Source organism: Rattus norvegicus, chromosome 12, assembly GCF_036323735.1.
Source record: "Rattus norvegicus strain BN/NHsdMcwi chromosome 12, GRCr8, whole genome shotgun sequence".
NCBI classification, from domain to species: Eukaryota; Metazoa; Chordata; class Mammalia; order Rodentia; family Muridae; genus Rattus; species Rattus norvegicus.
The window spans coordinates 36,246,262-36,272,713 of NC_086030.1; positions in this window are offsets into that span (position 1 = coordinate 36,246,262).

The following is a 26,452-nucleotide window of genomic DNA, read 5'->3' on the forward strand; positions in this document are numbered from 1 at the left end:
AACCAGCTGCCACGAATTGGGGAAGGACATCCTGAAGCCCTGACTCACACAGGAAGTCAGACAGAAGAACCAAGGACAGGGACACCTCCATTGCCTATGTCTGAGCTTTACAGCTATGGCAGCTGTCAGTGACCCTTTCTACTACCTGGGTACCCACTCACCTAGCTTGGAAGGCACCTTGGGCCCTCAGGATGTTCACTTTCTCTCTGATGCCCTTACCTTCTTCAAGACAGGACCAGAGTTGGAGTCTGAGACTGAAGTCGGTTTAATCAGATTAAGGGGAGCAGGGGGTGCCTCCCTGAGGAGGGGACACGCCCATGATGGTTGGTTTGAGCATCGATTTGACGGGATTAGGGGATGCCCAAGTAGCTCACAATGCAGTAATTGTTCACGCTCAGCAAGACTGAGTCTGATCATCTGCTGGGAAGGAAATACATGTGGTTTGGAATTTGATTAGAATAACTGAGCTGCCTCAGGAGAGCCTGGAGGGTGGGGCATGGGGACAGCCTGTAGACTTACAGGAGAGATCCACCCTCAGTGAAGATGGACACTCTTCAGCTAGCAGGGGCAGGACGAGCGTAATTATAAAGTAGAGGCAAGAGAGTTTCTCCTCCCTTCCAGACTTAGCCCTCCTTTTCCTCTTGCCTTTAACAGTGGAACTCCAGGCTGGGACTCTGGGACTGTGTTCTAGTTTGCTTTTTTACTGTGATACCATAACCAAAACCAACTTGGGGAGAAAAGGGTTTATTTGACTGATAGCTCCCAGTCTGTTCCCGAGGGAAGTCAGGACAGAAACCGATGCAGAGGCTATGGGGGGAAACACTGCCTCCTGGTTTCCCACCCATGGCTAGCCCAGCCTGCTTTCTTATAGCATGCAGGAGCACTTGCCCAGGTGTGGTACTGCGCACACAATGAGCTGTGTTTTGTCACAGTCATCGTTAAGCAAGAAAATGCTCTGCACACATAGCCACAGGCCAACCTGAGAGAGGCAATTCATTACTTGAGGCTCCATCCTTCCAGTTGACTCTGGGTTTGTGTCAAGTTGACAGCTGAAGCTCCCTATGATGCTCCAAGAGCTCTCTGGGCTGTCAGCCTTTCAGTGTTGACCCAAGAGGTGAGTCATCTGCTTCTGGGATTGAATACTCGGGATGCCCATGTTCTCCAGCAGGCAGATGAACTATTAGAGACTTCTCAGCTTCTGTGTTTGATTCACCAAATTCTCTTAACATGCGTTCACATCTATCTTTCTCTCTGAACACTCCTCTGAGAAGTTATACATGTCTCTGGAGAGAAACATATGTAAGGTGGGGCCTCAGAGCCTCTGAACAAAAGTGACCATGAAGCCAGTGTGCTTAGAGGGATGAGCTTCACCCAGACATCTCTCTAAACCCCTGTGTGATTTTGCATTTGGAACTGCACATTCATTCCTTACGAGTTCCTCTGAGGCAAATGCTTCAGATCTCACAAAACCTGGACCTACCCTGAAAACTACTACAAAGGGCAATTGAGATGTCAGGTGGCACCCTGGTCTGTCATGGCCTCACCAGAGAGAATAGCTTGTCTTAAGTCCAGGGCTAGGGCACCATCCAGAGGGCTAGGGAAAGTGGAGATAAGCTGTACAAAGACACAGTTAGTCCTACATGTATTTATATAAATTCCTTCCATTCCCTCTCCCATTGTTCAGCCTGCAGTGACTCTTGGCACAGCTGTTTTAGACGACAAAGTTGAGCTGGACACATACGTGTTGGAGACTTTCACCTGAGTGGCACTGAGGGATGAATTAGATACTATTCAAGTCTAAGTGATACCTGCTCATACCTATTCCCCCACAAGAAGCTTAACCCTAACTGTCTCCCCAAACACATGGAAAATACACCCCCACTCCCCCCCACACACATCATGCACACATACACACAGACATACATATCACACACAGACATACACACATAGGCACACACAAAAGGAAGGAAATAAAGAATCTAAGACATCTGGCTTCTGTCCTCCATACATCTGATCACTTCTGATCACAAAAAACTAGCATCTGTATGCTCATACTGACTGGGAATTCTTACACCCTGTCCCCCAAGTCCCCTACTACTTATGGCATAACACATTTCATTTGTTTCGTGATACTTCCCTGCCTCCGCTCATGTTATTTTTCTCCTCTAGAATGCCTTCTTCAGGGGCTGGGGATTTAGCTCAGTGGTAGAGCACTTACCTAGGAAGCGCAAGGCCCTGGGTTCGGTCCCCAGCTCCGAAAAAAAAAAAAAAAAAGAACCAAAAAAAAAAAAAAGAATTCTAGAATGCCTTCTTCCTCCACTATGTCCTTCCGTCCTTCCCTTCCCTCTAAGGCCACAAGTCACTCACAGTATAAAACTGGCCCAGAGGCAACCACTGAAAGCCTGTCTTTCATTCTGATATAACAGAATATATCCTGAATTTAATTGACTGCTTTACCACTTTAGTCGGAGATCTATAGAGGAGCAGAACAAATATAATGTGCTTGTCTATGTGCTATTAAGGGGGACTTATTTGACTAGGTTTGTTGTCCGGATAGTCCAACAATGGCTATGTACCTGCTAGGAAGGCAGAGAGCCAGCTTCCCAGTCCAGGAAGCTGGATGTCCCAGCAACAATAACTCAACAGAGGAAGCTAGGAAAGTCCCTAGAGAGCTGCTGATTTTGAGTACATGTTCAAAGGCCAAAGGTCAAAGAAGCCGGAGTCTGCTGTTAGCAGACCACAGTGACAGTGACAGGCTCACTCAGGAAAGAAAGAGACTTGCATGGAGCTCAGTTCCTCCTTCTGTCTGCCTTTCATCTGAGCTGCCGGCCTGCTGGAAGACACTGGTGGTTCCCACTGCTGGAAACACCCTGTAGCACACAGATGCTTTTCACCAGCACTTGACACCTCTTAATCCAGTCACCTTGACAAGCAAGACCAGCTGCCCCATTTACTTCCACTACCCCAATCCAGCTTTCCCCCAAAAGAGAGAACAATAAAAATAATCGTCACTTATCTTTTTTTTTTTTTTTTTGGTTCTTTTTTTCGGAGCTGGGGACCGAACCCAGGGCCTTGCGCTTCCTAGGCAAGTGCTCTACCACTGAGCTAAATCCCCAGCCCCAACCGTCACTTAAGTGATAAGACAAAGATAGATTTTTCTCTCTGAAAACAGCATTTCTAGATACAGCGTTTTCCCCACCCTATCTGAAGTAGGGGCTCTTCACCATCCGTCAAGATTTAATTTTCTGTCTATTCAAAACTGCTTAATGCCACCTACTTTTTTATATTGTCTATCTCTGCACAGTGTAAACCCCACAGCCGGGACAACATTATATATCTAAATAGCATCTAGTACGCAGTAGATACTCGTGAAAGATGTTCTTAGCGAAGAATAAAACATCTTCTACAGCAGCAGGCACTTACTCAATGCCAAAATCTCCAAGGGTGCTGAATCAGGCACCAGGGAGGTTCCACGGACGGATGCATATTCCCATTCCTCAAGCAAGCCACCAGTGTCTTTGTCACAAGGCAACATATTTCAGTTTCTTGGAGATCACAAACTAATGGGTAAGGCAGCTGGATCCATTCATGACTCCATAAACTCATGCTTCCATCCACCCACCCATCCATCCATCCAACCATCCATCCATCCATCCAACCATCCATCTATCATTCATCCTTCATCTATATTTCCATCCATCCATCCATCCACCCACCCATCCATCCATCCAACCATCCATCTATCCATCCATCCATCCATCCATCCATCCATCCATCTATCCATCCATCCATCCATCCATGTTTCCACACATACATGCTTCTGTCCATCCATACATCAACTGAATTCTTGCTTCATCTCTGATTTTATGCTGGGCATTCAAGGCAGAGAAATGAAGACCATGTCTGACGTCCTATAATAAACCATACCCTATTCATGAAGTGAATGCAGAGTTTTGCCAAAATACAGGACTCCATCCCCATTTCTTCATCAACCCCACTCAGACCCCTTCTTTGCATGCTGTCTGTTACACATGCTCTCTGGTTCTCCTTAGGGCCTGCTTCCCAACAGGTGACCTAGGAGCCAACTTTCCTTTCCCCGGAGTCCTTTCAGGGACTGCCTACACTTCTGTGATTTAAAGCTTTCTTTGGTTCCCTTTGGTAGTGTGGCCCAAGGGTCATGCTTCATCTTGCTCTTGCCCACACCCAGCCTGATGCCTCATTCTTCACATCTTTCAATCTAGCACCGAACTCACATGACCTCTCCAGCCTTGAGCCTCGTCCCACGCTGACCTCTCTCTCATTTGCAGATGCTTTCCCTAGCGTGCCCTTTAGGTACTCCATGTCAATTTGTTTGCCACTCCTCCAGGAAATCACTCTTCCCGTAGACGTGAGGCCTTCTGTAACAACTCCCTCTGGCTGTTCTCAAACTGAACTACAGACTAACCTCACAAGCACGACATGATTTATGACAGGGCATCAAACACTGTTTCCCTCCAGCCTGCGTCTCAAGCACACCACCAGAGATGAAGTTAACACCCAGTTAGTGTTTAATGGATGTGTGTGCATATCACGCATGAGTGGGTAGATGGATACATGCGTGCATGGGTGGATGCATGAATAGATGATCTATATCTGCGTGGATGCATGGGTAGAAAGACAAAAGATGCATGGTTATGTCTGCCTCACGTATTAGTCTGTGATCTCCAAGAAGCCGGGGTCTGCTGCCTTATACTGTATTGATGAAGCAGCACTGACTCTGTACATCGTTGTCTAGGGAGGTGGGTGGGTGGAGACGTGGATACACAGACGGATGATACATGGGTGGATACAAAGATGGGGATGCACATTCGCAGGCGAATGCAGATGGGATGGACCGATGCATGCAGGATGAGTACAATGATGCATGGGTGGGTCGATAAACAGAGACATGGCTGGAAAGGTGATGATGGGTGACACATGCGTCACAAGCATGTCTGTATCATTCATTAGCTTATGGTCTCAGAGAAGGTAGACCTACTGACTTGCTCCAGTACATGAGTGTTTAGGTAGCTGACATCTTCGCTGAGCTAGGAGGGTTAGCTCAAAGCCTGTTGACAGCAAACAGGCCTTTCCACATCTAAGTGCTACTTAGGAAGTACTCTCAGAAGCATATTTCCATCTGAGGAGAACCTTCCTGCTTTACCTATCTCCCCACTGTACACCCAATATCTATCATCCTTAGATAGATTAAATCCTGCAGCTGTCAGAGACCCATGGACCCCCACCATTTGAAACTCCCTGGCCAAGAAGGCTCCTCTCTCCATGCTGCCACATCTAGGCCCTTACAGGCATCTCCCCTGGAGTTCTTATCTCAAACCCTGGTCTATCCATGTCTTAGAACCATTCTAGCTTCTAGCTGATGCTGTGTAAAGACATCCCATGCATGCAAACTTGGGCTACTATCAACTGAATAAGCATCTTGAGTTCCATTGTTACCCTGTGGCCATGCCTTTCCCCTGGCTAAACCTGAAATCTCTGGGACTCAGCACACACTTCAATCTCAACCTGTTACCATTGTTGCCCTTGAGCCATTTGCCATCTCCTCGTGGACCTGGTGTACATAGCAAATGCTCAGTCAATGCGATGGCCTGCAGAGGCAAATGGATGTGCCTCACATCACCAAGTGCTCTCTGTAAATCCCAATCACTGGTGTTTACCCCAGTGGACAGCATTTGTTGTAGTCACGCTGAGACCCTTAGCTAAATGTCCATGGGTCACATGTATAGAATTGATTCTTACATAGTGTTCTCTCACTTTGATTGTAAGATATGTGCGCCAACTTGTTTTTATGTTTAGTTGACACAAGTTAAGGTCTTCTGAGAAGAGGAAACATCAATTGAGAAATTGCCTACACAAGAACAGGCTGCTTAAAAGCTTGTAGCACATTCTGCTAACTAGTGATTGGTGTGGGAGCGGCTCAGCCCATTGTAGGTGTGGCCCTCCCTGGGCTGGTGGTCCTGAGTACTATAAGAAAGCAGGCTGAGCAAGCCAGCAGGAGCAAGCCAGTAAGCAGCACCCATCTATGACCTCTGCATCAGCTCCTGCCTCCAGGTCCCTGCCTACTATGAGTTCCTGCCCTGGCCTCCCTTAATGAAATATGTAACCCAAATAAACCCTTTCCTACCCAAGTTGCTTCTGATCATGGTGTTTCATCCCCACAACAAAAACCCTGAGGCTATGTGCACGCCACCCGTCAGACTTTGGATAATGAGAAAAACAAGGGCAAACTGGTACTGGATCACACCAGCTGAACATGTTAAACACTGCTGGGGGGAGCCCACCCAAGATGTCTGCGAAGCCTCATGGTAGAGTCAGCTGAAACTCGAGAGGTTACCTGATACTGTGGGCAGGCATGGATTAAACGGCAAGCCGTGGTGGTTCGAGCCCCCACTCAGAGGGCTTCCCAGCCCACACTATTTGTCAGGCGTACCCCATAATTTCTTTACATATCTCGCTGTCTGTACGTTCTTTGTTCCGATGACTCCTAGGAAGCATGAAAACTGTGCTGTGCGCCAGGAACGCACAGGTAAAAAAGGCTGCAAGCCTACGGCTTTCATCAAGCACCCAGCTGTCTTCTCTGCACCGCTTTGAGCATTTATTTACATCAACTTCTTCATTATTTTCAGATTTGGTAGGTGTAAAACAGAGCACACCAGCTGCTGCAAAATAGCTTCCTTCAAACCAGTATGAGATTTGTCTAGATTTCTTGGGTGGTTTTTTTTGTTTTTTGTTTTTTTTGGATGCTTTCCCTGGGAGCCAAACGACTGATGATCACTCTCAGACTTTTTTTTTTCAGACAATATATCCCCTTCATAGTTTTCCCTCTTCCAACTCCTCCCAGATCCTCCCCACCTTTGGAACAGGAATGCTTGCTTCCCAGGGATTAGGAGTCTAAAGCGATATTTCCCATATGCCAGCAGAACACAGCATTCTCTGGAGAGAGACGCAATGGTATCCCAACCATATAATGGCATTTCGTCAGCATGGTGGAGCATTTGGTGTGACTCCTTCCTATTGTGGAGGTCTGCATTTGTAATTGGATTATCATCTGTTGTCTGTGGCCTCAAAGGGATAGATGCCCATACTGGTGTGTCCTAGACAGAGGAAATACATAGTCGTCTGGTGTTGTAAGACCAGACCAATGGCAGAAGTACCATCAGACACCACATGACCTTGTATCTGGGAGACCTTAGAAAATCATTTCTGGATGCCACACTCCTGCACTGCCTCGCTTCCAGCCACACCCCTTTGTTCACTACTGCACCATCACAAGAGAGAATAGAAACAGAAGAGTCCCATCTGACTCTCACGGAGTCACCCATAGAAACGCCGTGCCCAGAACCCTCAGTCTATGCTCTGATCTAGAGGAACGGTGCTCCTGGAGAAGGCTTTCTGGCTAATGCAACTCTTGGCTATGACCCATGAAGTTAACGAGGGTGAAGTTCGTTTTCCTCCCTATGGTCATTTCAATGTGATGGCTGGAGGAGGTAATTACTTCTCCCTTCAAATTAAGTGTCTTAAGGAGATGGCACCTTTGTCTTTTTGTGAGGGAAACCTGACTCTTCGTTATCCGCCAAACCTCCAGGACCCTTTCCCACGGTGTCTGGTTGGATTTCTTTATTTAAAGCTTCCCCACTGCAAGAACCCAGCAGAGCCATCTGGCTGGAGGGGTTCTGAGAGAGGCTTTGGCAGGAGGCAAGGACTATGGAGGTGTTTGGCACGCAGAACTGTGCTCAGAAATACATACAACATGCAAGATGCACAGCAGCCAGGTATGGACTAATTGCAGAATGGACCAATGGGATGGGAGGGGTTTGATTCTGGCTATATAATGGACTTACCACATCCAATAACATAAGCATGAGCATCCAAAGGGTATGTGAAGGTGCCTGTTGCGTGGTCTCCATGTACCACTATTGTTAATATCCAGAGTGTGAGAAGTTGCCTACCATGGAAAAAGGAACTTAGCAGGTAGGATATTGATAAAGCTGTGGCCTTGCCCCATAAACATCAGATGGCCAAGATGAAGGCTTTGGGCAGCCAAGTATTTCAGATAAAAATTAAACAAGTGGATATGTTTCATGGGTCCCCGGGAATCTCAGGGCCCCCTCCCCGACCTGCCCTAACTAGAAGCATCAACAAGCCTTATGGCAACACAGCACCTGTCACGGAACATTGGGCAGGTGCCGTGAGAATCCACTCGAGGCCATATGGCCCCTGTGGGCGTGTGGCCTTCTGACACTGAGAGCAGGTCTTGCAACAACACAGATTTTCTAAGCTTCAGTTTCTAAGTGCTATCTGAGTAGCATCTAGATGGACTCATGGGGTGCAACATCATGCATGTTCTAATAGTATAAAGGCACAGAAGAAAGTGGCTTGTTTGCTCAGGCCAGACACATTCGTGTGACACACGGAGGTACAAGGGTGTCTATCTCCAGTGTGGGAAGCTGTCTCTGCAAGTAACCCTAGAAAAAGAAAAAAAAAAAAAGACCTAGCACAGAGCAATCTTTTTGGTCTTGTTTTGTTTTTAAGCTCAAGGACAATTTAATTACCATTTAAGGGAAGAAAAAAAAAAACCAAAAACACAAAAGCAGAAAACCTCAGGGAGGCAAGTTATAAATCTCAGCAGCTGCCTGAAAGAGGAACATGGACGACAAAGGCCATCCTGTTTGGGCAAAGCCAGCACGGAAGTTGGACACTTACCAGCAGGCAGCCACACATCTGAGATGGAAAATTAGAAAGAAAGAAAAAAGTATGAAAACTCAAATCATCTGGGAAGCCCAAGAGGTTAGGGAAAGCATGCTAAGAGAGAACAGAATCACGTTTTCTCTTCTGAGTAATTTAGAAAAGTGGGCACAACCACTAAGCTGCATATCCGAGGCCCTAGAAGCTACTGATCAGGAATTCTGGGAAGGAAAATATAGTATCTCATTAAAGGGATAATTATTCTGGCCATCTCTTTAGCTTGGCTTGGAGTGAGCGGGTAGCATCCTAATGGCATTTAGGAGTACACAGTAGGGTCCAGGGAGCTGATTTATGGAGCCTGTCAAGTGACTCGAAAGAGACAAGCCATTAAATGCCTGTGTCCTTTGTCACTAATTCTAAAGGTCTGGCTTCCCAATGTCACATCCGGGCCTTTAGAGTGTGTGCGAACTGCAGTTGTGGCGTTCCTTGAAAATACTATCTGGCTATGGGACCCATTATTAATATTCATCTCTGTAGCTTTAATTTTTTTTCAAAACCTATTTCTAATGATAGTTCTTAAATGCTTTAACCTCCCATGTAGCTCCCCCACCCACCAGAAATTGTGTGAAAGAAAGGATATGGGGAAAGTTGACCTGTTCAGAAAGGTTCTTTGGAGCAACTCCTGTCCATGTCGTCAGGAAATTGGCAGTTCAGTTCACAGGTTAGCATCAGCAGCTGGATCCACTCACAAACACCTCACAGCTGTCTGGTTTGGTAGAGTCAGGGTAGCAACAGCAGTGACATGACCTAGCAAAGAAGCCGGGCCTTTGCCTCAGCTCGAGGCAGCAGGAAGAACCAAATGGGACACCAGGAGAAGTTCTCGGCTGGGCTGTGCCTCTCTTAGGGAAGAGAAGACCAGGGAAGATGCGAGACATCACCAAGTCCTATTTATACCCTCCAAGCATCACATGTCTTCCACGAGTCATGCCTCAGCATGTAAGCCTGTCTCAGCTAACATCGCCGCACTGCCAATCAGCCTGAGCCTGAGGAAGTGACAGGAAACGGCAGCACACCACCAGAAGTATTTAGTGCGCTTCTCTCTATGCAGTCCCAACAAATGCAGTTCAACTACGAAACATAAGGTGGACCAATACCTGCGTGTGGTTAGCAAAGAATCCTTCATCACGTGCCCTTTCACCTGCTTGCTTTAGCAGAACGTCTTTTCATCTGTGTTTCAGCTAAATGTTCCTTCACGAGTCTGCCTCAGTCTTTCACCTGTGTCTACTTCAGCTAAATGTCCCTTCCCATGGTTGCCCTCGCAAAACACCATCCAACTGACTTTCCAAAGAACGCTCAAGTTTCCACTTCACAGCTCCAAACACAGAAGGCAATGCCCACCACTCTATAGGAATATTAGTGCCTACACAGCCATCTCTAACCCACATTCTCATTCACAGTGCCTGGTATCCCAAGAAGGAAGATGAAGATGCTGTCAAAAAGTACATAAGGTTGTCCATGGTCTGATGCGTGAAATCTGGCTTTAACTACAAAATAGACCTAAATAAAAAAAAAATATATATATACATATATACACATATATTTGAATATTCTATATTTTAAAAGGCACATATTCAAATTACCAGCAGAATGTACCTATTGAAATGAAATTTGCAGGCAAATGGGTAGAACTGGGAAACACACTGAGGGAGGTATTTCAGACCCAGAAATATAGAAGACATCCCATGTTCCCAACCATATGTGGACCTTAGTGTCAAATCTTTTACTTTACACTCAAATTAGAGCAGCTACAGAAGAAAGGACACTAAAAGGGGGAGAGGGGAAGGAAGATTTTAAGGGAAAAATGGATAATCAAACACAGGTGATGTGAATAGAAAAGGAACAACAGGAAGGGTGTGTGTGTGTGTGTGTGTGTGTGTGTGTGTGTGTGTGTGTTTGTGTTGAGGGGTAAGCAGGTAGGGCAGAGGTGTGAATGGGGAAGGAGTGTCTATCAATAAGATGTTTGGAAAAGCCACATAGATACTTACTATACTGTAAACTTTGTGTGTGTGAGAGAGAGGAGGGGAGGGAGAGGGGAAAAGGGAGGGGGAAGGGAAAGAGAGAGAGAGAGAGAGAGAGAGAGAGAGAGAGAGAGAGAGAACATACAAATATATGTGTATATGTGTTGGAGCAGGAGAAATGGCTCATCAGTTAAGAGCACTTGTTGCTCTTACAGAGGACCTGGATTCGAATCCCAGCACCCACGTGGTGGCTCACAACCATCCATAACTCCAGTTCCAGGGGATCTGATGCCCTCTTCTGATCTCCTTGGCCATTGCACACATATGATGCGTAGAAACACATGTAGGCAAGACAACCATACACCTAAAGCAAAATAAGTATTCTAAAAGTGAAACAAAAACTCAGTGCCAGGTGTAGGGTGCTTCTTACATTGTTGGTCAGGGTGTCCTGGAGATCCCAAAACAATTAATGTAAGACCTTTTTTGAGTGACATATTTGCTGGCCTCCATGAACATAGGTTCTTCATGCATTATATACTTTGACCTGTTTACTCTATTTACGCTCTTCCGTTCCACTCCTTTTCACTCCCCGACCCTCTTTCCTCTCCCCCAGTCTCTTTTCTTCCACAGTCCCCTCTGCTTTCATTTCAAACACACACATTTGTACATATACACACGGTTTTACCTGTGCCTATAAAGAATTTAGGAACTGTAACTGGGAAAACACATACAACATTTGTCTTTTCACATCTGGCTTAAAACTTGTTTGATATAACGATCTCCAATTTCATCCATTTCCCAGGAAATTATATCATTTTGTCCTTCTTTACAGCTGGACAAAATTCCCCTGTGTATATGCAGTGCAATCCCTGTGTCCATTCTATGATTCTATGACATCCCCACCGCCCCCCGCCATTCCCCCAGGGATCACTGGCCGATATTGATCTGCAAAGAAGCAGAGACATTGGACAGAGGGGAGGGAGTGGAAGCCCTGTGAGTACAGTAATGAATGACACATTGAGACCAGCTTCAGGGAGATCACCTTTACTTGGTGTGATTCAAGGGTTATATAGTTTGAGGGATTGGGGTGGGAGGATAGGACTATCCAAGATGGGGAAAGGTCATTGGCTGAAGGCTTAAGGTACCAAGATGCCTTATTAGAATGAGGAAGCATTCCAGGAACCTCAGGTGCTAGTCGAATGGGTTCTTTTTGGGAGAAAGGAGGTTTAACCTATAATCTAACTAAGGCTACATGACATTGTGCAGGTAGAGGCGTGCATGGTGGTTAAGGTCAGAGAAGGGGAAGTCCTGCTAATAAAGGGAGTCCTCCATTTTGTACAGAGTCCAGAAGGCTGTCCAGACAATGGTAGACTTTGGCTTTAATTATCAGGGCAACGCAGTCCTCTGTGGATGGACACCTGAGCTAACCGGTAGCTTGGCTATTGTGAACAGCAGTGCATTAAACATGGATGTGCAAGTATTGCTGGGGTGGGTTGATTGACTTAGCATCCAATAAAACACTTTATGAACCCTTTCACTGGAAAACTGGCTGCTCCCATGGGTCTGATGCTGCCTGAGAGTGGGGACTTGGTTCTAATATCTCTTGGAATGGGAGGAATGTCCCAGTGTGCCTTGGAATGTCAGGGGAAGGTAGTTAGTCTGTATCCTGATCTCTAGAGGGACCCAGGGATTGGGTTTCATTCTGAGAAAGGACGCCCTTTGTTCTAGCCATTGTTTATACCATGTCTAGAGTAAGAGGCATAGTGGGGGGCGGTGTGTGAGAGGAAGAAAGACAGACAGACAGACAAAAGCTGGACCACGTTCGCCCAATCCAGAATTTTTGCTGAATCTATATTATGTCCATCAAATTAGACCCATGGAGACATCTGTGCAGTCATCATTTCCTTCCCTGACTCCCAAAATTTCTACCTCAAATCAAAGTCTTCAACAGCAGTGCATTCAGAAAATGGATTATTATCAGAGCAACCAAGCAATGCGCTGTAGGCCCACGAGAAGAAGTAGAGGGAGGTTAGAGGTGCACCCGAAAAGGCCACATCCCAGAAGACTTCAATGGCATGGCATTTTGGAAAACACAAAAGCATACAGGCAGTAAAGATCAGTTGCTGCCAAGAGACCTGTGGGGTCGTGAGATAGCTCTCCACAGTGCCATGATGACAGGACTGTGTCACATACCTTTACCTAGTGCCTACAATGTACACCCCCAAGATGAATCCTACTGTGAACTCTGGGCTTTGATCGTATTGATGTGTCAACGTGGGCTCATCGGTTGTAAAGAACCTAGCCTCCAGCAGGGGCATTGAGAAGGAAGAAAACTATGTTCATGGGGCAATAGGTATGCGGGAACCCTTTGTGTCCTACTCTCGAGTTTTATATGAACCTAAGACCGCTCCAAAAATAAAGCCTTTAGTATTATGGTGTCTCTTCCTTTGTATTATAAATAGACATGCATAAAGGAACATGTATGTGTACACTCACAAACGCTTGGGCAAGCCTATGTGCTCACGGGAAGACGTTTGATTACCTGAGCTGGGAAGGCCTGCTACAGCTGGCGTTGAAATGAAGGTTGTGGGGGCACGTCTAAATGAGACTGCAAAGGTAAGAGAGGAAAACAGCAGGGGGAACCCTGAGAATAGCAACCCCACACAACCCTCAGTCCTCAAAGCAGCTTGCTTTACAACCAGAAACTACTATTTTATCTGTGGCTGAGGATACAAAAGTGGGACACGCTACAGATCAATTTTAAATCATCCAGAGCCACAGCAAAGACATTTTCCGAGCCTCTTTTGAAACAGGGTAATGTATGATTCCCCTTTGACTTTTAATAGCAGAAGACAGAAAGAAGGTTGTGTGCCTCTCAGATAACTCCCTCCCCGACACCGCACTTGACACAAATACCAACATTTGAGCCAGTTACAGCAATAATAGAAATTATCCCACCTAAAGATTTGAATGGCAGGTATTTTTTTCTTTTTAAGTATATCTTTATGAATTCTTTGAGAATTTCAGACATGCCTACCATGTATTTTGGTCACACTCACCCCCTACTTCTTACCTTAACTCTTCCCACCTCCCAGCAGCCTCCCAACTTCACATCACTTTAAAAAAAAATACCCCAGTGAGTCCAGTTTTTCGTTGCCCACATAGATAACCCATGGAGCATGGTCGGCCTACCAGGGACCACACCCCAAGAGAAAACAGAGTCTCCCTCTCCTTGTAGCTATGGTCTGTCCACAACTCTAGCTATGGTCTGTCCACAACTCCTTGGCCAGGATTGGGGGCTTTTATATCCCTGTTTCATCTGTACTGTAATGCTGACTGGTTTGATCTTCTAACAGAACCATAGCTGCTGTGAGGGCAATGGTCCTGCAACTGCATGGGGATTTATTAGTCTTACTGTGTAGCCCTGATTGGCCTGGCACTCACCGTGTACACTAGACTGGCCTTGAACTCAGAGAGATCCACCTGCCTCTGCCTGACAGCGCTGGGATTAAAGATGTGCACCACCATGCCTGGTCACTACAATTCCTTCTTCTATATATTGTCTGGACTAAATTAAGATAGTCTTCAAAAGTGTGCTGCTCATTAGCTAGTGAAAAAAATAAAGTTCTCTTTCTACCCCTTGGGAAGATCCACTCCTGGGAGTCTCAGGTGTAGAAAAAGAAAGGAGGATGAAGGGCCAGCAGTTATCTGTAGCACATGGCAGCCAGGCTCAGAGATTGGTCAATCACATTCACTCTGCAGAGACTGAAACTGACCATATCAGATCTAGCCAGCATTGACCTATATGTCCCTTGCCTCTGCTGTCCTGTGCCCACTTGATCTGAGCCCAGCTGTCCCCAGACTCCCTTTGCCACAGCCCAGGTGACTACTTCACTCTTTTTGCTCCCTCATTTGTGCAGATAAACATGTCCAACACCTCCATAAAAAAAAAAAAAAAACGGTGCTGCTGAGCTATTCTCCCATATGAGTTGTTTGTAAGGTATTAGACCTTAGAACCCAGACGGAGTGCCTATTACGCCAGTGTCTTAGGATAGTTTACCGAACTTAATTAAGAGCACCACATCTGCACAACTTGAAAGCCAGCTGCCCGCCGCTGTCTCAGTGCCTGCAGTGGTGATGTGTTCACTATGTTGGTTTTGCATGGCCTGTCTAAAGCACATAGCCATTTCCAGTCTCTCAGCATCACTTAACCTAGCTCTAGTGTGAGCTGGCATCCCGTGGCACACAGCACTCGAGGAAAGTTCAACACAATGGAATGGATGGTAAGTGTGGTGGGGACAGCCCATTCCAAGGACACCGATGGTCAAGATCTGCAGGGTGAGGCTGGCCCTGGTTCTCTATATTCCAGACCCATACTTCCACAAACTGAAACACTGAGAACAAAAGTCAGCAGCAAGGGCTATCTGCTAGGCCTTCAGAAAGCTGGCTAGGCACAAGGAAAACTATTTGCAGTCTGGGGAAATAAATTAGAATATGCAAAGCTCATGAACACAATACCATTAACTCAGAAGATAAAAAGGTGCATAATTTGATAAGGCAAACATAAACGCCCTCCCTCAGCTCCCCAATTGCTACGTCTTTCTTCCCACCACAGTCCATCATTTTTATTGTGGTCGCCATAGTTTGTGGAAAGAGGAAATAATCTATATTTATAATGGGAAGTGATTTGCATACATCACGCTTGCTATTCACGGTAACGAGGCCTGAGCGGAAGCCGATTCCAGCAGCTCCATATGAATGCGGGCGAGATAACCTGATATGTACGCGCTCATTTTGCTGATGAAAGAGGGAAAAAAAGGGCTCCTCTCAAAGAGAAATCTCGAGCAATTAAATACATATTTTATTCTAATACTGATCAATCTTCTCTGTCATGGAGACCCTCTCCACACCCCCCAGCTTAGGTCTAAGCTAATATCTTACTGTAAAGGAGTTGAAAAGGGCCATCTATTTTTGCTCCTATGTGACAGATTGTATTCATTTAAACAGAGGGAAAAACCTGATTGACAGAGGCAGAGATTCAGCTCTAGAGGCCACGCCCTTCCCTACTTGTTTACAGAGATGAGGTATTCTGGCATTTTAATGGTCCTTAAAAACCCATTCAGTTCATAATTTCAGCCCGAGTGTGACTCACAGCAAGCTGTTTGCTTTTTAGCAGTCCTATCTTTGTGGATCTTTGAGTTTTGGCAAGGGGCAAAAAATGAACTTGAGGATAAATCGTCAGCATGATTACAAATACTCTCTGCTCCCAGCAAAATATCAGAAGTATTCTGGTTTCTCCCCCTGCCATTGTTCTGGGGCCCGGAGCAGCACAATGCTAATTTTATAGACAAGAGAGCACTGCCACCAGGACTCTGGGAAGAATGAGACTCCAGATGTTTGACAGCTGATTGAAGATGTCTTTCCTCTGGCGTACATTCTGAGAAGATGATACTCCCGGTAAGGATGCTGGAGATAAATCATGCCAAGCCATTGGTATCTGAGTGTGGGAAATGAAGGCTCATTTCCTTCCATCAGTTCCTGCTTGAAAAGGTGTGAACTTGACACTCACCATGTAATTTGGGGATGGATTTTTAAAAATTCAACTATAACTTGGCACTCGATGAGTGATCACAAGGTGATTCGAATCACAGGTCGCACTGAGGCCAAGAGGTGTTGCCCATACTCTCGGCAGCCCCCAATCTCCCCTACCCAAGGATCCCACATCCTCACACTTCACACTGGTTTCTATCTGCACTGAGTCTTGTGTACCTGGGACGCCGTCGCCCAGCTTCCATTCACAGTAGGCAGGTAGAGCCATCTACCTGCTGTCTGCACTAGGATACTCTACTCTTTTTGCATATCATCTGCCTGAGAGCACAAGATGCACTCTCTACCCTCCCAATAGGCACCCTGGGGCTAGGACTGAGTTGAAGCTCTGAGAAAGAAATTGTGGTCCATTTTTTCAGTGTGTTGTGTACATAGAGCACAGCAGAGCATTGCAGGCAAGTAGAAGGCACTGAGCCTCTGTCTTCTCTAGAGGGCAGCTGTTAAAAAGTTACAGGCATCAGGCACTTGACTGGGCACAGTATCATAGAAAGAGTAAAATTCAAGCCAAGGATATACATTAGATAAGACTTTGCATCCTGAACCAATAGGATAGGCAATACTAGACATCAAGAGCATTGTACCTCCACGAAGAACTTTGCTAATGAAGAATACAGTATGTGTGTGGGTACTGAGGAGTGGGGACAGCAGGCTGTGTGTGTGTGTGTGTGTGTGTGTGTGTGTGTGTGTGTGAGAGAGAGAGAGAGAGAGAGAGAGAGAGAGAGAGAGAGAGAGAGAGAGAGAGATTAAGAATAAAAAGACCAAAGTGGTACACCAGCCATTTTTGTTTTTTCTCTGGGATGATGCTGGACTGTGCTACTCTGAGTCTCTACAGCTCTTATTATGAAGTGAGGACTCTTGTTTCCCAAAAGTTTACTTTAAATTATGTTGTTGTAAAATTATATTAAATGATGCCTTTTACCCCCACTAGATCTGGCACCGCAGTGCCCCAAGATATCTGCTAGATATCTTGCCAGAAACACACATTCCAACTCTGTGGCAGCTCAGTGCCTCTGCCGCCACACAATCTTCCAAACTCAATTCTCCACAAGAAAGAACACACAACACAACAACCTCTGATCCAATTGGTAAGATATAATTGACCACCTAAACATACAAAACCCTGTACACATCCGTCCCTTAAGAATATTCATAACAACCTGTAAATACACAGAGTGGAATCTTAACGTCAGCCTTTATGTTCTCTCCGAAGCTTCTCTGCCCATATCCCCTGGTCTCCTCCCATTCCGGTCTCCTCCCATTCCAGTCTCCTCCTCTTCCCTCAAACTTTTCTCCCACCCATCCTTCCTTCTCATTCAAAGACAGGCCTCATTCTACCTTGAACCTGCCTCACCTGTATGACATCATCCTACAAAATTATGTGATTAATCATTTCTTCCTCTCTTCTTTTTTCATTTTTCATTCTTTCTTTTTTGTTTTTGGTTTTTGCATGTGGGCTCTCTCTCTCTCTCTCTCTCTCTCTCTCTCTCTCTCTCTCTCTCTGTGTGTGTGTGTCTGTGTGTGTGTGTGTGTGTGTGTGTCTCTGTGTGTGTGTGTGTGTGTGTATGTGTTATATACCTGTGTGTGTTTATACACTTATAGGACAGAGGTTGATATCAGGTGTCTTCCTCAATAACTCTCCATTTTATAAATCAAAGCAGGGTCCTTCCCTTGAACCCAAAGCTAGCTGTCTCAACTAGTCTAACTCCTAGCTGGCTCTGGGGATTAATTCATTGTCTCCTCCTCTCTGAGCATAGAACCTACAGGTCACTGCTATGCCTGCCCAAGATTAATGAGGGTCCCGAAAGCCAATCAACAAACTCGGCCCCACTCCCCACCATGGTTGCACAGCAAGCTCTTCACCCATTCATCTAGATCCCTTTTGCTTCTTCCTTCTTCCCTCCCTCCCTCCCTTCTTCCCTCCCTTCTCCTTCCTCATCTACTTCATTCTCCTCTTTCTTTTTTTCCCAATGCAAGAAACTAAACCCAAAGCTTTATGCATGCTAAGCACCCGCTTGCCATTGAACTACACTACCCCACTCCTAAATAGTTTCCCTGAATGTATATTTGGGTTCACCCATGAACTGGCTGGGTCAGAGTTTTTATAACACTTCATCCGAAAGAATCATGCCTAGTTGTTTCCCATGGCACTTGGCGTGGGTTTGATTCCTGCCACCTAAGGACAGTTTTACTTATCCAGATTTTTCACTAAGGGTAGGTGTTTGTCAGGCTTAAAAGTGAATAGCCCTTTTTGGTGGGCATGTAAATAGTTCATTATGAGCTTAACACATTCCCCCAGTGACTAATGGGGCTGCAAACATTCTAATCCATTCATTGATTCTTCAGAATTCAGCTACTCATTCCTCAACTTTTAAAAGTCTCTTCCAGGATGTTGGCATTTTCCCAACAAGTATAAATTTCCCTTGTTTGTGGTTTTATAGGAAAAAAATATTTATGAGGTAGGATTTCTCAATATAGCCCAGGCTAGCCACAAGCTCAGGGTCTTCCTGCCTCAGCCTCCCTGAGAGATGGGACGTCAGATGTACACAATGTACTTGGTTTATAGTTGTCCATAAATTCTGGGTAGGAGCCTTCTGTTGACTTCATACGTGAAGTCATTTTGTCCTTGATATTCCACATTCTCAGTGGGATGTTTTGATGAATAGAATCCCAAGTCTTAACAAAGTCTAATTCATCAGTATTTGACTCTGTGTCTATTGCTTTCCGTGGCTTGCATCTGAAGTCCGTGCTTACTCAAATACATTTCCCTAGGCGTCTCATCTTTTGAATAGAAAATTTATCTGAAACTCACTCTTGAGTAAAATGTCAAATTATAAATGTTTTCCCAAATGCTACAAGATGACACGAGGCCATTTTCCCCACTGTCCAGTAGGATTGAACCACTGCCCTAGATCTGCTGCTTGGGCACTTGTACCTTTGGTGCCCCACAGCAGACTTATGCAGCCCCTCACATGTGCTACACTGATAAGCTCAGACTCTCAATGCATCAAACAAATTCTCCCATTCCTCTTAGCCACTACTCACCCTTTGGTTGTCATATAAATTTTAGAGTCAATTTCAGTGTCTTCTTAGGTCTTGGTTGGGCTCACAGCACAGCTACATTAACAGCTTCACACTGTGAGGTTTTCAATTCTCTCAAAGTAATACATCCAGTTTCTCATGTCCCTTGTAATTCATCCAAATGAGGCTTTTTAGCAACCCCTGCAGAAGTCATGGGGATCTCTCATTAAACCTAGTCTTCAGTGTTTGAGTCTTTTGCCGTGTTGCTTCATCTAATTTCTAAATGGCTGCTTCTAGGGGGAAAGATGAAAATGATTCTGTATCCACGTCTCCTTACTAAGCTTGCTTATTGAAAAAAAAAAAAAACTTCGTTCTTTAATATTTCCCCTCATACATCACCGTGCCACCTGCAAACAAAGACAAGTTGTTTCCCAATCTTTGAGCATTTTTGCTTTTTGTTGTTCTTTTAGTACACTGGCTGGGATGCCAATCAATGTGCACAGTGTGTCTCATTTCTCTTCCTGTCTCACAACACAGCGTGGTTTACTATAGATCATCTATGTGCTGATTCTACAATATGCTACTCTTCCTTTTGACTCACAATCTTGAAATTTTAGTTTGAAGAATGCTAGGGATTGAACTCAGGGCCTTCTGTATGCAATGCATGTGATTTACCCACAAGTCACGCCAGGGTCATGCCTGTTACCTATTCAGGCAAAAGTTGTGGAAACAGGGGCTGAAGAGGTGGCTCGGTTGTTGAAAGCACTGGCTGCTCTTGCAGAGTGTAGCAGAAAATAAAGGCATGACCTGGTGGTCAGCCCACCATAAGTACTGCACTTCTGAATAAGAGGCGTGGCACACCATGCTCCTGAGTTGTCCCAGAAGTCAGAACACTGAATTCTGAAGTAGCATTAGTCACTCGTAGCTGGCCTGCTGATGAATCTGCATTCTCAATTTCTCCTTCTATGTGCTTCTGCATAGAGACTCTAGAGGGAGGAGCACTTGCTTACTGGCCAATCCAATGTAATGTGCTAGCCAAGCACAGTCCATAGGCTATATAGGTCCCCGCTATATAGGTAGTTGCTCTTGTACAATAAAGCAGACAATGTACCCTGAAACTGTCTTAAGTGGTTCATTTCCACACCATTTCTGACCCACAGGAACTGCAGTCTTGAGTAACGATGGTGGCACCTGAATAATGATGGTGGCAGAGGACCCTGGTTCACTTCCCACCACCACGTGGTTCATAACCTTCTGTAACCCCAGTTCAGGAGATCCAGCACCCTCTCTTGGCTCCTTAGGCACTAGGCATATGCTGAACAGATGTACATGTAGGCAAAACACATAAGACACATTAAAAAATGATTAATTACTTCAAAGTTGCATGGCAACAGAAGTTGTTCAGAGGTAGAGTACTAAGGTTTTAGGTCCTAGGAAGTTAGAGAAACAGACTTAGAACTGGTGTACTCTAGAGACAAGATGGACGGGGATCTGTAAGGAGCCTATTGCCCCTGCTGCTGTGAAAAGAGCTGTCCCAGTGACCCGTCTCCTTCAGGATGGACTGTGACTCCCAGAAGCTGGGAGACCAAAGAAAACCTTTACTTTTATAATGGTACATCAGGTGTTTTATCATAGAAACAGAAAAGTAATGGATACATTGCATCTGAGAAAGCACCTTTCAGGCATGGCATGGAGGTCCAGTGGAGGTGAACCTATTGAGAGGCCGCTGGACTTCATGCCAGGAGCTCCACAGGGGTGACTCTGAATTACAACTTCTGGCGGCGTTAAGAAATGAAGACATTCCCCATGTAAATCACTGTGACAGATTCGTGAGAGAAGCACGTTAATTCAGGAGAGACTTGGGTCTGTGGTTTGCCACATCCAGCATAGCTGGGATTTGACCTGTCTGGGCAGCAAGGAAGTGAAGGAAAGACAGTCACATGTACAGAAAGGCTGGGATCAGATGGGCTATGTATACTCTGATGGAGTGGTACCAACTACCAAAGAAACCTGAAATCTCATCATCTACATATTATGTATACAACAGGGGCAGGAGTTATCTAGCTTGGGTAAGAGGTATGTCTGGCTGTAAATATCAGGAAGAGGAAGCTGTGGTTACTAGTTTTTAGACACAGTGGTCAACTAGTAAACACTAGAACAGAGGAAGGCTTTGTCCTTTTGAGTTTGACCTTGAAGAAAGGCTTTGCTGACTTCCCATGGGTCCAACGCCTTGGTCCTTGCTATAGCTGTGCCCATGTCAACAACATACATCCACTCAGAGCTTTGTCCACACTTTATACATTCCCTTAAGGCTTCTTCAGCTCCCCACAATGGCTTCATATCTTCTATCCCATGGCTGACTGGCTCCATTGATTCTAGGCATTGGTGAGGCAGAACACCATTGTTGAAACATAGTAGAAAAGATCTGCCCACTCCATGGTAGCCAAGAAGCAAGGAGGGAGATCCTGAGATGGAGACTATACCTGTGCCCCTCCTAGTGACTCATTCCTCCAACTAAGCCCCATCCCCTCGTATTTCCATCATCTCCCCAAATAGCTTCACCAGCAAGAAACAACTCATTGGCTGAGGTGGTCAGACACAGACAGTGGAAAAGAAAAAGAAGTTAAAGCCAAAAATCTACATCATCTTCCCACAGAACCATGTGTGAAGGACCCAGGGCTGGAAAAGAACCTGAGTTGAACTGACCCTCTAACCATGGGGCAAGGCCAGTGAGCTGAATAGTGTTTGTGGAGGTTCAGTCTGCCTCAGTCATCACAATCCTATCCCTCTGCTGTAAAGCAGTATCCTTTGAGGCAAATTATTGCCAACTTAACGAATGTGGCTGCTTGCAAAATAGAGGGGTAGTAGGAAGGGCGGTGGGAGCCTCACCTGAATATCTAGCCTCTCCTCATAGCCAACTGTGCGAAGTTCTGTCCTAATTGCATATTGCCTCAGGGGCTCATAATGAAGCTAGAGTACTTAGGCTAGATGGGACATCATCTGTGCAGCCATAGGGAAGCCCTCAGTCCTGCTGGGCACAGACTTTCTAGTGAGGCTGCTTTAGGGCCACCTATGCTCCCACCTGTGACTCCTCACCCATTGTTCTGTAAGTCAGCCTAATGGACTCATTGGTTCCTCAGTTGAACTTCTAAGGAATCAAACTTTGTTTTGCAACTGTTTTTGACCTTAGAGGGATGGGGATAGATTTTTTTTTAGTACACACACACACACACACACACACACACACACACACACACACACACACCAGGGAGAAAATTCTTACTATACTGTTGACCCAAACAGTACTCATAAAACATGAATTCTGTCTGGGCATTTTCCTGAAAGGGAGAAGGAGGAGGAGGAGGGGGAGGAGGAGGGGGAGGAAGAGGATGTTATTGATTGTTTAATTGAAGGAACACCTGGAACATCCTTATTGTCTTTAAAAAGAAGGAGAAAGGGGAGGAAGAAGAAGAAGAAGGCAAAGAGGTGTTTATAATAGTGTCGTCATTTTCTTGAAAGTTTCATATTTCAAAAGTGACCTTCCTCCCAGGGCTAGAACGGGACCAAGATGAGGGCTCAAGTGGTTAGGAAGTCTGAGCTCCAACAGTGCCATTCACACACTGCCATCTGTGTGAAGACCAATGCCTTCATAAATCTTGCACCCTGATGCCCAGCTTGTGTGCCCTGTCTGGCACCTTCCTTGAGTTTAAACTGCCCTGTTCTGACTCCTCAGCTGGCTGGAGCTTGCAACGCATACCCCACTCCCACCCCATGATACCAGCAAGCGGAAAGCAAAAGCTCTCATTATTTCCTTGTCTCTACCCAAGACTGGACTGATCCACCTTTAGCCTGCTTCTTATCTCTAGGCCACCACATAGAAGGTTTCTTAAATCTCCACAGAGCCAATTTCCCAGTGATGGTACCAGTAATGTCTGCTAAAAAAAAATCACTTCATGAAATTGCAGAGTGGACCCTGAGCTGTAAAAACATCATTCTTGGTCTGTGGAGTAGTTGGATTTAGAGACAGTCAGGGCTCAGGAGTGATTGAGGTACCCTCTTCCTGCTCAGTGTTGTGCCTTCGGAACTGCTCTCAACTTTTGGAAGCTTGCAGTTGATTTCAGCAGGGTTGGAGTCCCTTTGATATCTCTGTCCTTTGACAGGGAATAATCATGCGTGAGAGAGGAACCCTGCTATTTGATCCTTGCTACTTGTCACATACTGGGTATCTTTGCTTCAAGACGCCTTCTCATCTCTGCGGGGAGATTTGAGGCTCATCACTGACATTGCTGAGGTAACAGTGGCCAAAATATGATGATTTCCTGACTGCTTTGGCTTTAAAGTCCTCCTCCATTTCTCTTTTTCTTCCTCCTCCTCCTCCTCTTCCCTTCTCCCTCCTCCCCTTTCTTCCTTCTCTTCCTTCCATTCCCTTCTTCTTCCTCCTAATTCTCCTCCTCTTCCCTCCTCTTCCTTTATCCTTCTTCTCTTCCTCTTTCCCCCATTCTTCTTCCTCCTTCTCCCAGGCTGCTGTCATTCCTATCTCACAGAGGGAACCTGTTCTAGTTTCCTGTCTCTTGCTGTGACAAAACACTCTGACTAAAAGCAACTTAAGGGGGAAAAGATTTATTTGTTTTGCACTTCCAGGCCACAGTCCATCACTGAGGGAAGTCAGGGCAAGAACTCAAGCAGGAGCTTGGAACAGAAGCCATGGAGAAACACTGCTTGCTGGTTATTCTCAGGCACATGCTTATCTACCTTCCTTATACTGCCCAGGACCACCTGCTTAGGGAATGGTGTCGCCTGCAATGGACTAGTCCCTCCTACGTTAATAACAATAAAAGCAATCTCCCATAGACATGCCCATAGGTCAATCTGATTTGGGCAATCCTTCACTTGAGACCCCCCACCCCCTGATGACTCTAGGCTACGTTAACAGTGAAAGGTGGTGAGGACAGAGCCTAGCATAGTCTACACTGTTCTACTGTCAGAAGAGAAGCTATGGATATCCCAGGACTCCTCTTTAAACATCTACAATTTATCCAAGTAGCTGTACGTACTATAATATGTTCTCTGATACCCTTCTAAGTTACTCTGAAATCAAGTTTACGAGGCAGCACAATGCTTTCTCATTTCCAGTAATGCCAGCTCTCTCCTTTGGAGTGAAACACAAATAAGATGGACAGAGACAGCTCAGTTTGCAAAGTGTCTCCCATGCATACCTCAAGACTTGAGTTGCAACCCATAGACCCATGTGAAAATGCTAGGTGTGATGTAGCAATCCCAACACTAGGGGGAATGAGCTTATCATGCTCACCTGCACATGAACACACACCTCACATGTGAACATGCATGCACATCCATTTGTATAAACCTTAAAAGTGAAAAATATTAAAAGTCATACGATTTAACATTTTACATATTTTATTTTATGTCTGTCTGTCTGACCATCAGTTTGTCTGCTTGTCTGTAACAGCAATGCCTGTGGAGGCCGGAAGAGGGCTTTAGATCACCCTAGAGCCTCCTGAACTTACAGGAAGTTGTAAGCCCCTCATTCTAGATCAGGTCCTCTGCAAGGGCCTCAAATGCTCTTAACCACTGAGCCATCTCTCTAGCCCCTTGGAAGTTTTAACATTCACACAGTTGTTGATTTATAAGCTATTTTTAGAGTAAATTTGAAGAGAAACATAGCACATATCCCTCCATGGCTTCTCCTTGATTTCCTGCACAACTTCCCTCAATGAGAACTATGAACCGGAAGTAGACCCCAAAAAATTCCCTCCCTCCCCTAAGTTGTTTTAAGTCAGAACAACTAATAAAAATACAGAACCAAGAAGAAAGAGAATGCTGAAAAGACTACACAGATGAGAAAAAGATAAGCCAGCTGCTGCCCATGGGAGCAGAGACCTCTTCGCTGTATTTCCCACAGTTAGAGTCATGCCCCGCTTCCTGTTAAGCCTGTGTGTTAACATGGATAAGATGTAAGCTCTCAGAAACAGGGAAAAATGATTCGAGATTTGTTTCAATATATTATTCATAAGTTGAGCTTAAGCAACCGACACAGAGATTGTACTCCCGCCTACAGACAAGCTCAAGGGCAGAAGAGCATTTAGCCGAAGTTCTGAGAAGGCACTCGCTCCCACCCAGCAGAATCCTTGCCGCATCTTTGTGAAATATTCATGGCAAATAACATGCAATTTCCAGGACACATTCTTTCCTTCCTTCCTGTGGTGTGGGGAACAGAGGACGCCCTGAATTAATTAATGTGTATTGTTGACGAGCGCAGCATGTATCAGACCCATGAGAGTGGCATTGTTCCCTGGATGAGGCATAGAGGGACCGCAAAGCCTTCCTTTGATCTGAGTGGGGATGTTGACAGTGAGGGTAGAAACCATCAAGCACAGCTTCCTCTTTCAGAGGACTATTGCCTGACTGATTCAACACAGAAACCTCCCCACTTGGTACAGCTAAGCCTGCATCCTTGTTCAGCTGTATGCCAGAAACCCATCTCCTCACTTCTCACGTACGAAATCAACGCGCTGAGGTTCCGGGCTGTATGTAGCTGATGACTCCCAGCAGAGCGTGAGCCTACCACCTAACAACCCTAGCTTTTCTGTCCACGAGTCTGTCATTCCTTCTGTGTCTGATCTTTCCTCATTCCAAGTGATCAGGGCAAGGTCAATCCCTGACGTCATGGAGAGCACAGTACCGTGGTAATGGGGGTTTTGTCCTAAGCCGTTCTGAAAGACATATGTGTGGATCCCATTCCTAGTTAGAGGTGAGGCGTCGGACGCACTGTGTAACCTGCTGTCCTGCAGAAGCACAAGGTACGTGACACACGCCCCAAGCAATTAAATTCCTGATCTCTTACTTCAGGGATGGGAAGTTATCAAGAGTGTCATCCCTCATTCAATTAACCCTTACTCTAATGAGACACCAGTACCTGACAAAGGTATCTGAACTCAGAACTGGATACATCTGTAGGAAAATCCATGCAACATTATTCTAGCTTCACAATGATATGCTCATGTGTACCATTACCATTCACTTGTATTTAAGTATTGCTTTATAAGCACAGCTTCAGGGTAGAG